The sequence below is a fragment of the Mytilus californianus genome, unplaced genomic scaffold, assembly GCF_021869535.1.
Source record: "Mytilus californianus isolate M0D057914Y unplaced genomic scaffold, xbMytCali1.0.p SCAF_6, whole genome shotgun sequence".
In the NCBI taxonomy this organism is placed as follows: Eukaryota; Metazoa; Mollusca; class Bivalvia; order Mytilida; family Mytilidae; genus Mytilus; species Mytilus californianus.
The window spans coordinates 43271194-43286136 of record NW_026262712.1 but is presented as its reverse complement, the minus strand read 5'-3'; the positions used below and the strand labels follow the sequence as shown (position 1 = coordinate 43286136).

Genomic DNA, 14943 nt, shown 5'->3' with positions numbered 1-14943 from the left:
AAAGCGCCATGTTAACTACACTGTGACAAAACACGTAATGCAGCCTGTGACGCCAAGTGTGATTCGCCGTGAATTTACGAAAAAAAGTAGTTTGTTTGGTTTTTTTTCTCTATTATTGTAGTGATTTTTTTCATAATTAACAATAAAAAGAATAAAGGACTTTTTGTTTTTGAACTGACTTTTCAATATCATTTTACTCAATGCTATTCAACTTTGTACTTGTTTGGCTTTATAACTATTTTGATCTGAGTGTTACTGATGAGTCTTATGTAGACGATACGCGTGTCTGGCGTATTAAATTATAATCCTGGTACCTTGATAACTATTTACTGTGATAAATGTAGTATAAAAAACAAAAAGTCCTTTATTCTATATGTACATGTGTCAAAGTAATATTCATCCACAATCACACAACCACAACCGAAAAAAAGCGTTCAACATATCGAAACATAGAACATGTTGAAAACAACTAGCAGTTTTAATTTTTCAGAGGAAGCAGCTTTTATTTAAATGTGAACATCTCTTGTCATGACCATTTAATAATGATTCATTTTTGCTAGTGTGCTTTGTCCGTATGACTTTTTGTATTTCTTTGATACATAAGACGTTGCTCTGTAATTTGAAAATGTAGCCTTTATGTTATTGTTCTGTTATCATTTCTGCATACTTTGAACGACAAAATTATTTTATATATTCACATGTGTGACGTTAACATTCTGACGTCAAACGCGCGGTTACAAAAATGATTAAGCAATGAATGTGGTTGTTAAATTTGATATATGCTTTGTTATGCTTCTTTGTTAAATATTTGTTTCTTTTTGTCCTGATGGTGATGACTGCTGTACCCCTACTTATGACAATTTTACTTATCATGTCTGTTTTGTTCACGCATCGTTGTCAAGAAAATTCCAGTACCATGTCAGAAATATGACAGTTTGTGTCCATTCGTTTGATGTGTTTTATCTTTTGTTTTTGCCATTTGATTAGGGGCTTATCGTTTTGAATTTTTCTCGGAGCTTAGTATTTTTGTGATTTTAATTTTTAGTACTTTACAATATATTTGTTGACAGGCAGTCGGTTTTCCAGTAGGTACTAATTGTGAACCCTTACTATGTCAAGTCAAGAGGACAAACAACCAGACCAAAGAGCAGATAACGGGAAAAAGCCACCAATTGGTCTTCAGCACTGCGGGAAAACCCTGCACCCGAAGGAGGGCTTTAACTCGCCCCATGATAAAAATCAGTACTAGTTCAGTGGAAATGGACGTCATACTAAACTCCAACACATATAAATGAACTTAGACTAAAAAAAAACATATAAGACTAAGCAACCAAGGAGCGCCTGACTTTGTTCAGGATCAAACATGCCGTAGATTTAAACACGTTTGTGAAGTCCCATTCCTCCAACTGTTCCTCTGGCCAATGTAGAATAAACAAACACATATCAATACGCACACTAAAAATTTGTCTAAAAGAAATCCCAGTCCGATGTCAGAATAGGTAAAAAAAAACTAAAAAAATGATAAATGATACATAAGTTAACACAGGACTCCTAAATAAAGACAGAAGTAGTATACCGTTGTTCAAAAGTCATGAATCGATAGAAAGAAAACAAATCTGGGTTACAAATTACAACCGAGAATAACACATTAACAATAAAAGGAAAACAACAGAACATCAGAAACACCGAAGTGCAACAAAAACAAGCGTTAATGAAATTTAAATTGAAACGAACCATTTGTAAATAACTGCCATATTTTTGACTTGGTACAGGATATTTGTTGAACAAAAATGTTGGGTTGAACTTGGTTAAATGGCTAGTCAAACCTCTTGCCTAATGGAATTATTAAAAATTCTACTTAAAGGACAACATAACATGACAGGAATACAGTACATTACAAATAGATGCAAACATGCAGGACAGAGAAATACATAATTATATAATATAATAGTGCATTTCGACATATGCACCACAGAATAACAGCGAACACCTAAAATTAATTTACGACATTACAGAAAAACAGCATAATAGAATAACGACCGATGCGTCACACGAATATATCGACGTCATAAAACGTGCCGTCACAGTTCAATTTCTAATTAATTAAATATAAATTTGGGATGAAGTGCTTAATTTATAACAATTACAAGGATATTAATATGAAATTTTGTTAATAATTGTGTAATTAATTGTATTATCTAACTATGTCGGTTAAACTGATTGCAAGTGTGTGTCTTTATTATATGAAAATCAACCACGATTCCTCCTTTAAGAGGTTAAGTATCATACCGTAATAGAATAAATGAACAGAACTGCTTTAAAAATAAAAATGCCTTTTTTATTGACCTGAAAAAAGTATCGTAACTGTATTCCTTCTGAATAAGTATGTTGAAAGTTTTGGAGGTGAATGACTCCATTTGTGGGCTTTTGTATAGACTATTACTATTTAACATATTAAAGATTTGATGTGAATTACCTTTTCCTATAAGATGTCTGCATATTGATTAATATTTCCGTATGCGGTTTTTTGTACCGATGATACAATTTAGTAAATAAAGGCAACAGTAGTATACCGCTGTTCGAAATTCATAAATCGATTGAGAAAAAAACAAATCCGGGTTACAAACTAAAACTGAGGGAAACGCATCAAATATAAGAGGAGAACTACGATACAACAAAAACACAACGTTAAAATGTAACACACACAGAAACGAACTATAATACAACAATGGCCATTTTCCTGACTTGGTACAGGACATTTTAAGAAAAAAATGGTGGGTTGAACCTGGTTTTGTGGCATGCCAAACCTCCCGCCTTTATGGCAATGTTAAATATAACATTAAAATGACAACATTACATGACAGGACTACAAAACAAATAAATGTGAGAACATATAGGACAGAGAAACACACGAATAATAGCTAACAAAAGGTACCAAGTTTAAATTTAATACGCCAGACACGCGCCTCGTCCACACAAGACATACCAGTGATGCTCAGATGAAGAAAGTTCGAAAGCCAAAACAAGTACAAAGTTGAAGTGCACTGAGGACCAAAAGTTCCACAAAGTTGTGCCCAATACATTGGTAGTAAAATATTTATTAGAGTCTGTTCAGCAGGATAAATATCTCAAGTGTACACACTGATGTCGTTGAAGTGAGCCAAAATATCATCCAAATATCTCAAAGTGTTATCATTTCTTTTTGTATTAGATTGTTTTGAGGTGTCTTTGCTGATTTTAGTCATAGATTGTAACTCATAACAATACAGAAACAGGTCCGCATTAAGTTGTGCACAGTTAGTCCCCATTGCAATTCCGATTACCTGACGAAATACTGATCTTCATAGCAAACAAAAATGTTATCTAGTAAAAATTCAAGTGCAGTTATCGTATCAAAGCAGGTCCAAATGGCATATAGTTCTTTTGTCTGATGTTACTAAAAAATGATATAAAAGAGTTTGAACATATGTATTCGCATTCTGCCTTTTCTATATGCCCACTTTATTAAGTGAATGTAGCTTTTGTTAATGAGATTATAATGCAAAGTGGTGTAAAGAGCAGAAGAACAGAAACCTTGAACATATTTGAAATCACTAATTTAACAATGAAAACAATGAAATATATATCCATTACACAAGGCAGCTTTTAAACCAAGAGTTCCAAATGGTGAAGTTAAAATCATTCCTTCGTAAATTTTACGGACGCCATCACGAGTTGGTTGACCGTTATGAAATAAAGTTTCACAGATGATATCGGATATGTTCCTTATATCGATACTACAATCCACTTTCCTTTTCACCACTTATGTGACATACCGAATAAGATTATTTACCGGGTTTGTAATAACATGAGCAACACGATGGGTGCCACTTACTGAGCAGGATCAGCTCACCATTCTGGAGCACCTGAGATCACCCCCAGTTTTTGGTGGGGTTCGTGTTGCTAAGTCTTTAGTTCTCTATGTTGTGTCTTAAGTACTATTATTTGTCTGTTTATCTTTTTATTTTTCAGCTAAAAATGTATGGTGTTGTCAGTTTATTTTCGATCTATGAGTTTGACTGTCCCTCTGGTATCTTTCGTCCCTCTTTTACAACTACAAACCATTCTGCTGGCTTTAAAATCAATGTACAACTTTAGTTGTAAATAATTAGGTAGCTTCAAATTACTTTACTAAAACTGATGTTAAAAAATTTAACTCAAACTGACAAATTAATTTTAATTGTAAAGTACAAAAATGTGCATATATATTACCCCTAACGATTTTCCTGGCAGTAATTTCATCAAGGCGTTAATTATCAATATGAAATAATAAATTGAATTTAATGAAAAACTGTCCATCATTCAGTTTCAAACTGGAACTAAGCCAAGCGTTCAACCTAAATGGTGATATTGTCACTAACTAAAATACAAATTAATATCGTCGTTTTTTCTCAATTTGTTCCCATTATACCAAATATAAATTTGGTTCCCTCCCAGAACATGCTGAACAATACACAAAGTGAAATATTGTATACTTTTTCAGACAGTTTTGTGATTAAAATGTGTCATCTAGGCCACATATTTTCTTATTTAAAATGTTGAAGTTGTTTTTTTTTCGAACCTAATAAACACCATTTGATGTATATCGCTTCTGTAAGCCTTTAAGTCTTTTAAAGCTATCAAAACTGTTACTGTGGAAAATACTGTGTATTTCTTCAAATTCGAACATACGTTACGAGCTTATCAAATATGTTCATTACATGAAACGTTGAATTAGTATTACGGATTACATACATGTATGGATAAAGTTAACAAAGTTTCACTATTTAACAACTGTTTTCAAATAAATGATAACGCCTTATATAATTATATTGGAGCAGCAAAATAATGTGTATACCTTCCTTGTCAATATGTCCTCTCTGACATATCCGTAAAACCATCGTTTATAATTTCAACTAGAAATCACATTCTGAAGAATTATAAAAACAAAAAAAATGTAATGATCTAACTTCTCATATCGAGTAAAGCCATTTCTATTTAATATATATATATATATATATATATATATATAAGATCGGCATGTATGAAACATATTAATGTCAATGTTTCACTACAATTTTTATTACAATCCGTTCTTGAAACTTGATTCAGAACATTCAGAACATCTATCTCACTGAGGATTCGGTGGATCCGGTGTAGGAGGTGGCACCAACAATATAGGATGGTCCTGCTGTAACTTACTTAAATCAGCAGACAGTTGGTCTGATCTGTAACATGTGTAACAAATATGAAAAAACAAGGAGGCAAACATACAAAATTTATTTGTATATCGGTATTTTCCCCTTTTTTACAATATAACTAGAAAAGACAAGATATCTTTTTTGTCTAACTAACTTAAATGGTATTATGTTATTCTCTATAATTATGCTTAGCTAGCTTCATAAACAAAAGAACTATTCATGTGTTTTTCTTATCACGTCTTTTAAGTTTAATAAAAGTCGAGCCACTGTTTCGTCATTTCATAGAACATTCGAAGGCTTACAATAATGATTTAATACATTCTTTTCAAATTAATCTTTATAATTGGTGACACATACGGTACCAGTCTTAAAATATCAGTATCAGCATTATGTTGTCTCGTTGTTTTCCATTTATAGTTGATATGTTTCCCTTGGGTTTATATTGTAACCCAGATTTGCTTTTTTCTCAATCGATGTATGACTTTTGAACAGCGGTATACTACTGTTGCCTTTATTTAAAATCTTATAACCTGAGGAGAGTATCCACTGTATCCCATGTATACTATTCAATTGCGTTCGAAAGTTTAAAAAGTTAATGGCGAAGTATAAAAAGATTAGAAACCGAAACTTCATAAATACTGCCCTTAGTCTACTTTAATTTAAAAGTAGTTATTTGCTATTCATAGCTTCTGCTTGAATTTGAAGCCAAAGATTTTTCATGGAGTAATATGTTTGTGCATATCAAGAAATAAAACTAATAGCTGTTAATATGTATTTTGTTTCTTACAATGCTCAGTATCCAAGTGACATCTCAAAATGGTAATATCTATTTTATTATAATGTTAAATAGAATTATGTTACCTTGAGAAAAGTTACCGAAAGAAGATTCTTCCGCTCTACCTTCTGTTCTGTTTAACGACGTTGACCACACTTCATTGCCTAATCAAACATGAACATATTTTATATGCTTTTAATCAATATCATTCTATTGTCAGATGATATCTAAAAATTAATGGGACGAGTTAATTTTTTCTGAATGTCCGAAGTCATTATCACTAACCTTCATGTTTAATTTGCAATTTATAGCCATCATATAAATAACAGTATGATTTGTTTATTTCTTAAACATGTTAAATGTTATTAAAAAGTGTGTTGATATTATAACTTTTATCTTCTGTTTTCAATTGGTATTTTTTTCAATTACTATTGAAAAATACTTCATGTCTTTTTTTTCTGTTGTTGAATTGTCCTGTTTTTCCCCTTTATTTATAAACACCAAGACAAGAACTACAAGGAACAGGATATTTTGCTGAACCTAAAATGCTTGTTTCCACAAAAGGGGATCGTGTAAAACGTAATCATTTAAAATCAAACTAGCAATCGAGCACTATAAAAGGTCATCTGTGAAAGGAAAGAACATCCTATTAACATTTGTTTGTGAGGGGACATAGGAAACCTTCAGAAATGAATATGCAGTTCTTATATAAATTCAAGATCATAATCCCCCTCCCCCCATCATTTACATAAAGTAAATTATTTATTTATTTTAGTTTTTTTCAATCCTTTTGCCAAACACCATCGAAGAAATTCAGTTCATTTCATGTCGTCTGTTTCATTACAGACATTTACAGATTCATTTCTTGACATACTTGACTCCAGGTCAGATTTTTTACCCTTACATAAGGTCACATTTGAGGTTATAAAATGATGAATTTGTCCACTAAATATCTTTTCATATCATTTCAATTTGTTGAACAGTTTTTGTGATCTGTCAAACAGGTTTAAAGTTCTTAAAAAATGTAAAGACTATATATTAAGGTTTCCACGTCATGCACATCAATCCCAAAACCCTTAATCCAAAAAATTTTGCAATTATGTATAAGCAATATTGATATTGTGCATTTGTAATCACACAAGTAAAATGGCTGCAGATATAAAAGTACAATGTATTTTTTTGATCGATCTACAACGTGTATTCTAGTATTTAATTTGCTCATATTATCTTATGATTTGCCAAGAAAGAAGCTGCGACGAAGTTTTGTATGTCAAAATTTTCACATCTACTGGTGTGGGGATTGACCTTGTAGGGATAAATATGGCATAGCAATATTTCTGATAATTTCTTCCTCGTTTATTCATGTGTTTATATGGTTAGGGCAAGTTTCCAAAACATCATAGATCAAACGTGCTAACTCTCCTGTACAAAATGGTGGGTCGTTATAGAACAAATTTCCTGGTAAAATTAAACATAACTCAATATTCATTATAAACACAAACTCTACATTTCTAACGATAGCACATTATGATAAGTCATATGATAAAAACTAAGGTGCGTAAACTTACTGAGGGAGCCTATCAGTCTGTCAGAAGGATAAGTGTTTCCTGCAATTATGAATTACAATACACTCAAAATTGATATTTTTTATTATTATTTATTTATTATTTATAATTGATTTATGATAAGTTAAACCAGTCTCCGTTATATCTTTCATGTATATTGATAATCTATAGTTGGCATGACACAAATATGTATAAATCATGGAACTCAAGCTTATTGGTCAATTAATAAATATAAAGAAGATGTGGTATGATTGACAATAAGACAACTCTCCACAAGAGACCAAATGACACAGAAATTAACTATTATAGGTCAACGTACGGCTTTCAACAATTTGCAAAGCACATACCGCATAGTCAGCAATTTCACGATTAGACTATTTACCGGATTTGTAATAACAAAAGCAACTCGGCGGAAGCCATAAGTTGAGCAGGATCTACTTACCCTTTCAGAGCACCTGAGATCACCCCCAGTTTATGATGGTGTTCGTGTTGTTGTTGTACCTTTTTTATGTGACATTTTTACCTATTGTGTTTGTTTTGTTCACACATCGTTGTCAATATAATGCAATTTGACGCGACTGTCATGAAAGTGAGATGTTTAGCTAGCTATTAAACCAGGTTTCATCCACCAGTTTATACATAAGAAAAAACATGTACCAAGTCAGGAATATGACAGTTTTATCCATTCGTTTAGTGTGCTTGAGCTTTTGATTTTGCCATCTCATTTCAGTATTTTTGTGATTTGACGGTTTGCCAAACACAACCGAAGATATTCAGTTCATTTCATATCGTTCATTTCATGCCAGACATTTACAGATTCAATTGATACATCTTAAAATAATTGACTCAAGGACAACTTTTTACCTTTACATTAGGTCACATTTGAGGTTATAAAATGATAATGTTTTCCGGTTTATATCTAATCATATCTATTCAATATATTGGACAGTTTTCGTGATCTGTCAAACAGGTTAAAAATCTTTAAAAATGTAAAAATGATGTATCCCAGCACCCTTAATCCATAACATTATCATGTAAAAGCGACATTGATATTGTACATTTATATCCACAAAGGTTAAATGAATGCAGATATAAAAACATGTTATTGGTCGATCTACAACATGTTTACTAAAATTTAGTCTGCTCAAATTATATTATGGTTTGCCAACAATATAGCTGCGAAGAAGTTTTGTATGCCAACATTCCCACATCTACTGGAATGGGAATTTGACTTGTAGGAGTAACTATGGCATAGCAATATTTCTGATAATTTCGTCCATAGTTTAACTATATTTTTATATGGTTAGTAATTTCCAAAACATCATGGATCAAACATGCCGATTCCCCTATACAAAATGGTGGGTCGTTATAGAAAATTGTTCTTGGTAAACTTAAACATAACTCTGTATTCATAATAAACACAAACTCTACATTTTTATCAATAGCACATTACGATAAGTCATATGATAAAAACTAAGGTGCTTAATCTTACCTATCGCATTGTTATAATGTGGTCTGTTAGCTGCAATTATAAATCGAAATACACTAAAATTAATGAGTGAATGTTTATTAGTTTAATTATATATGGTAATAAAAAGGTAAAGAAAGAACATTTTAAAATTTCCCACTATCCGAAATTAAATAATGTAATCTTTTCCTGACAGACATTGGGATAGTTCATGTCCTGTACATTGCAGGGCAAACTTATCCAAATCTGAATACGATTTTTGAACTTTAGTGTCAATTTCCCCGCTTACAATATGTATTTCATGTTTTGGAGTTTAGTATGACGTTCATTTTCACTGAACAAATACACAGTTTTGTTTAGGGGCCGGCTGAAGCCCACCTCCGGGTTCAGGATTTTCTTGCTGCGTTGAGGACCAATTGGTGGCCTTCGGCTGTTGTCTTCTTTATGGTCGGGTTGTTGTCTTTTTTATATATTCCCGATTTCGATGCTCAATTTTATTATAGAATATTGTTCAAATGATTTTCTTCCTTCAACAGAAATATGTGCAGCAGAAGACTAATTTATCTTGGTTTGCAAAATTTATAAGCAAAGTAAGCGGCTATTCTTATTTCACATATATATTGTCTTGTTTCAGCTAAAAACAAATACATTAAAAAGGCTTATTAAGGATACAATAGAAAACATACGTCCTCGATATATCTGGTAGGCCCAAAGTACCAGATAGACAACAACACCTATCACAACTGCAAACGGATAGTCCTGTATGTTAAAGGTTCTCTCATCCGTTTTGTTCATGGTCGATCTAATTGGCAGTGGCCTAGAAAGCAATTCATGACGCATTTATATATTATCATAGAATAAAAATTAAATAACTAAATACTGATTGATTTAAATATAAAGAAGCCATACAACTTTGATTCCGTTGTCTAAAAAAAAACGAACAATAGACTGGAATAGAACAAAGGAGATACGGTGTGCTTTCTTTACTGTTTATTAGGTTTACAGCCCACCGATAAAATACAGTATTTCTCGACATGGTTTTGATGTACCAGAATTAGCGGTAATCAGGTCATTATTATTATTATTAACTGGATATAACCGATTTTGTCATACATATATATGTTATCGCTGTTTGTGTTTTTCTTAATGTTGAAGATCGTATGCTCTCTGTTTACATTTTTGTTTGTGGTATCCTTTACCGATCACATAATTATTATGTAAGACTTTGGGTTCAAGTTTGTTGTCTTATTGTTAATACTAACAATTTATGCATCTCATTGTATATTGCTGTTCCTAGCAGATCCACTGTTTCAATCAAAAAAACAATTTAGACTCGGTACGAATTTATTTGGGTACTTTCCAGCGACAATTTTCGAATAGTGGATATTATGAGTTTCGTAGCATCTCCAAACTTTTGTGTTACGTTTGAGTGATAACATTTTAAACGTTTCCATTAAACTCCTTTAATTGATGTTAGCATATTGCAAACAATTGCCTAACGAATAAGAGGTTCAAACGTGATTAAAATCAATTTCATTATAGAACTTGATAAAATTGTGTCCGTCCTAAAAATAGGAATGTAGGTTCAATTTGTAAACATGGATGTAAGACATCATATAAAATAACTTCATTACCCTTGATAATAATCATGACAATAAGATGGGTTAAAACAAACATACCCCTTTTTATAGTTAGCCGTATAAAGTCCTTAGTTTCTGAGTTTGGAAAAATTATGTATCAACGTACACCATAGAAATACATAAAGTGCGACATCGATTTTGTTGTCATACAAATAATGTGTAGGTTCCTAATCGATATTACGTCCTTGTAAAGTTTTAAATATACACGACAAGATTTGTTGAGCTGTAACTTTAAATAGAAAATATAAAAATAGATATAGAATCATTATGCATAAATTTTCAAATATTAAAAATAAACATAAATAAAATCTGAAAAGACGATGTTTAAAGTCATATGAAACGAGTTTCTTTAAATTGTAATGTTTATGATGTTATTAAGGCAAGCATGTGCATATGCTAAGCTATAGCCCATATGCATAATTTTGTACACATATTACGATTTCATAACCATGATAACATGTAATCGACAAATTAATGTTAATTAAGTACAAATTATCTTTTCTTATTTACTATCGTGGTTCTTTGCAAACGTTTACTGAAAGTGACCTTAATCTACACTCAACACATAATCATGTGCAACGAATTAAGTGCAACATAAGTGGGCCTTCGACGATAGACATTTAAAAATGCGGGCCTTCGACGATAGACATTTAAAAATGCGATGTTGTTTTTTTTTTTATTTTGATCGTTTCTATTTGTTAATCAAACTCTGTTGTTACAGTTGTTAAAAGATTTGATATACTGTTTGTTTTACTTTCGGAATCAATTAACACTATCTAAAAACCATGTGTTTTTTATTATTTTTTGTATCGTTTTCTCATATTTCTCATATAATTTTGTCAAAGATGGTAATTTAAAACGAACAATTATTCTACTTGGCAATTCGCCGTTTCAGAAACTTATGAAACATAGGTTATATTCTTTGTGTACGCTGCGACGCTATTTTGAATTGAACGCCACGAAGTTGTAAGGTTGATCGCATTAGTTTAAGCATTATGTCTTTTTACATCCTATGAACTAAATAAATATTAGAAAATGATGGCAAAAAATAAAGGAACAGACCTGAGTTTCAAAACTTTAAGTCGTGGTGCCAAAATATTTCATGTGGGCTTTGTTAAAGACACTGTAATTTCTCTTCAAAATGTTGCACCTACAACAAGCTTAAGCAGCCACGGACATTACATTAAAGCTTAGAGTGCCCAGAAAAAAACTCCGACCTTCGGAATTTAGTTTTTAGATAAAATTATGTTTTTTATTGACTAAAGAGGAAATTAGTAAGACGCATGGCTGTTTCGATGGTTGAAATCTAACTTTTTTTGCAGTTATGCAAATAAATGATTAACGAAAACAAAGCCACGTTCAATAGATGTTTATTTTTTAATATTTTTTAAATCTAAAGTACCCCTTTCGGGACCCTTGCTGTTGGCTTATCTGTGGTGACAACATAGTCTAATAGTACTTTCTTGACAACTCTGTAAGAGTAGAAGTATGAACATATGCACTTTCTATTCTTCCCCAAGGTTATTACTACATATGTAGCACAGTAGCCAGCTCTTCGGTGTTGACATGACTATCAGTTATATGGTCATTTTTTATAAATTTATGGTTTGCAAAAGTATGAATTTTTCAAAATACTAAGGATTTTCTTATCCCAGGCTAAGATTATCTTAGCCGTATATGGCACAACTTTTTTGGAATTTTGGATCCTCATCGTTCTTCAACTTTGTACTTGTTTGGCTTCTAATCATTTTGATCTGAGCGTCACTGATGAGCCTTAAGTAGAAGAAACGCGCGTCTTGCGTATTAAATTATAAGCCTGGTACCTAAGATAACTTGAAGAGGAAGTGCATAACTATTCATCAACAAATGTTATATGTTAACCGTTCTACCTGTTTGCATAGTCAAAGACATACTTTTTTCTTAACGGGGCACTAGCTTTTTGAGTTATGATTATTTTTTGTTCAATCATAAGTGAAAGTGAAATTGTGAAATAATAATTCGCTTTTATCACCCAATATGATTCAATTTTGTCAAAATAATCTAAGAAACATCAATGATGAATTATTTACTTGCAAGTGAATAATTCGACCTCATTGAACTTCAATTTAATCCCTTAACTAGAGATGGATTATGCATGATTGATACGTGTAAGGCTATTAAAAGAAAGGAAGGCCAACATTGAAAGTGAAACAAATGTTAATTATGTGATTGACTGATTCGATCAACATATTATCATTCTTATACATGTAAAATCGAAAATAAACTTATTTTTTTTAACCTTTAAATGTAAATCAAACAGACATAAACAATCCATTTGCACGAGGTCCATATATCTTTTTATATTTATGTTTATATGTACTTAGTGTACTGTGACCGTCGGTTGTTTTCGGGATCAACTCGATGGTTAATTAGATGGCGTCTACACTAAAATAGACACGAAACGAAGCTACATATTATGGAACCCATGCCCTGTTAATTGTTTACTTTCGACTTTTTATAATTAGGATAACTGTTTTACATTGTTATCAATCTAATTCGGGAGTAACTCGGTGAACATGAATTTGACAGCTAGTGCACCTTTAAAGTTCAAATTGTTCTTGTCCAGTATTTTTTTTTAAACACCCAGTAGTTTATTTTACATAGATAGTTAATGTAATCTTGATAAAGGCTAAAACGGATACCTACAATTTATTTTCGATTAACCGGAATTATGTGTATTAGTAACATTGATTCCCTGTGCAACCATAATCATAAACATTTCCACCCGAAATAAAAGTTAACGTGGAAAAATTGAAGTTCTACCGAAATAACCCACTACTTCTAAAAAATATATATCAATGCATATATAAGTGTTTCTTTCGTAAAATTATTGTATTAGTTATTGTTTGTCGACACTTACTTCATATTTGGTAATAATGATCAAGAGTTTTTGTCAAGTTGTAGCTATTACACGCATTTACGATGACCACATGCATATATGTTTATGTGATATGAACATCACACCTGCTTTGCACAAGACCCTCACACTTTTTGTTAATAAAAATAAAATAAATTCTATGTAGTTTGTTTAATTATGTTTGTGTTTTCGTTATGAATTTTCGGCTGGTTGATTTTTTTTTATTTGTTTGCTTTTGATTCTTGAAAAAATGGGGAAGGTTTGTAGGTTGATATGTTTGAGTCTTTTTTTTTCTTTTCCAAAACAATTATTTTGAATATGATTTGAATTTTATACAGATGTGTTTATATTATTGTATAGTCTTAAAAAACTGCGCATGTGTTTACTTAGAAAAAATAGAATTTTACGTCAACATCTTTAGATTAAATCATGTTTATCTGTATGTTTTTACGATTACCTGAGATTGCACCATTTCCTTAGTTGTCATAGCCTAAATGCAGACTTTAAAAAATTAAGAGCTGTTTTGTTCATTCTGATACCAATATTGATACCAAATTATTGTGTCATATGAATGAAAGCCCTGTTGAAAATGTCTGTCAATCAATCTTTCGTCAATTTTCATCCCTTTTGCAAACACATTTTATTGTCGCGCTTATATAAGTGTAAGTGTGAGTAAGCTAACATGAACCACTTATGTATGATCCCTTGGCCATATGAGATTCTTAAGATAAATAACCATCAATTTCATACACCCGTCCATCTAAGGATAATTCACTGACTGACATGTGGGTTTTTGCTTCCTCTTTAAAATGATTATAGACATTCAACTTGTCATTACACTGAAAGGCAAACTACTGTCTTGTAAGAATTAACAGATGTTTCCTCCTTCAACGACCAAAGTATGATGTTGCAAGTGAATTTTACAGTACATAAAAGAGGGATTACATTGATGTTCACAAAGAATGTAGTGTTTTTTGTTCTCATTTTCATTCATGGTGGCAGAGGCAAACGTTTCATCATATAAACAACATGTGAAACCTGTATTATCCTCAAAAAATAAATATACAATTCTTTTATTTCCAGATGAGAAGACGTGCAATCAGAATAAATGTACAATCGTATGGTAATATGATTCGCCAAACGCGATAAATATAAACTATAGAAACATCGCTCTATTATTAGGACAATATTTTTCTTTAATACCTGATTCAGTAATTTACATCTTAAATTTGAGGCAATACTTTTTTTCCTTCTATGAAATCATGATATTTCTTCTAGCTTTCTTTTAGCTTTGTTGTCTTGTAATTTAATGTTTCTAACAAATACAATGGAATAATTAAAGTACGGGGAAAAGTATGATGTTACGTTTCTGAACATATA

General features: G+C 31.5%; 1 long non-coding RNA gene across 1 annotated transcript; it reads right to left on the bottom strand.

Moving 5' to 3' along the window:
- Positions 1–4968: 4968 nt before the first annotated feature.
- Positions 4969–10849, bottom strand: LOC127704702 (uncharacterized). The gene is made up of 5 exons (XR_007983468.1): positions 10707–10849; positions 9714–9844; positions 9052–9081; positions 7563–7601; positions 4969–6158 (listed from the first exon to the last, which is right to left on the bottom strand). It is a non-coding gene; the product is annotated as an uncharacterized LOC127704702 (long non-coding RNA).
- Positions 10850–14943: the final 4094 nt, after the last annotated feature.